The sequence below is a fragment of the Tupaia chinensis genome, unplaced genomic scaffold (assembly GCF_000334495.1).
Source record: "Tupaia chinensis unplaced genomic scaffold, TupChi_1.0 Scaffold145405_1, whole genome shotgun sequence".
Lineage (NCBI taxonomy): Eukaryota > Metazoa > Chordata > Mammalia > Scandentia > Tupaiidae > Tupaia > Tupaia belangeri.
The window spans coordinates 14637-15344 of NW_006205266.1; positions in this window are offsets into that span (position 1 = coordinate 14637).

Below are 708 nucleotides of genomic sequence, written 5' to 3' on the forward strand. Positions count from 1 at the left end.
AACCATTTATTTTTCTGTTTGCTTGTTTGTTTTTAGTGATCAAATAAAAATTGTAGTGCCTTAGCAAACTTGTTGTACTGGAAGAAATTAAATCTTAATTATTTTGTGTACTGTTAATTCTTTTAATCATAGCCATAGAGTTTTCTGTGTTTCCCGTTGCAGCTCAACTCCAGCCTCTGTCAGTCATCTGATTCTGGCCTATCCTGACATATGGTCAAAGTTTTTCCTTAGTTTCCTTGTCCTGTATGTAATTTCTGTGCTTTGGGTACTGATGCAATAGGGAATATAGTAATTCACTTTAACATAGTATTTCTTATGGAGAAATTTAAGTCGCAGACTGAATTTACAGCAAACTATAGTGATGGGAAATTTCTAAACCCTCAGAGATACTCAGAGTTATTCTATAAGTTTTCTTAGAATTTATATTAAATGCCAATTTAATATGAAAAAATTGCATATAATTTTCACTAGAGACAAAGGTAAATATCAGAGAGGCATTTCTTTGTTAGAAATATAAAAATAGTATGTCATGAAATCTTTCAAATTTGGTTTAGTTTACCAAATGTGTCTCCATTGCTGGATTCCATGAATTGTCTCATAAGACTTTTTTAAGATTTCTTTTTGCACACCAATGTCAATTATTTTAAAAAGGCTGGCTCTCTCTGAAATGTGAAGTTTCCACTTATATAAATTCTGTCTGGTGAGGTA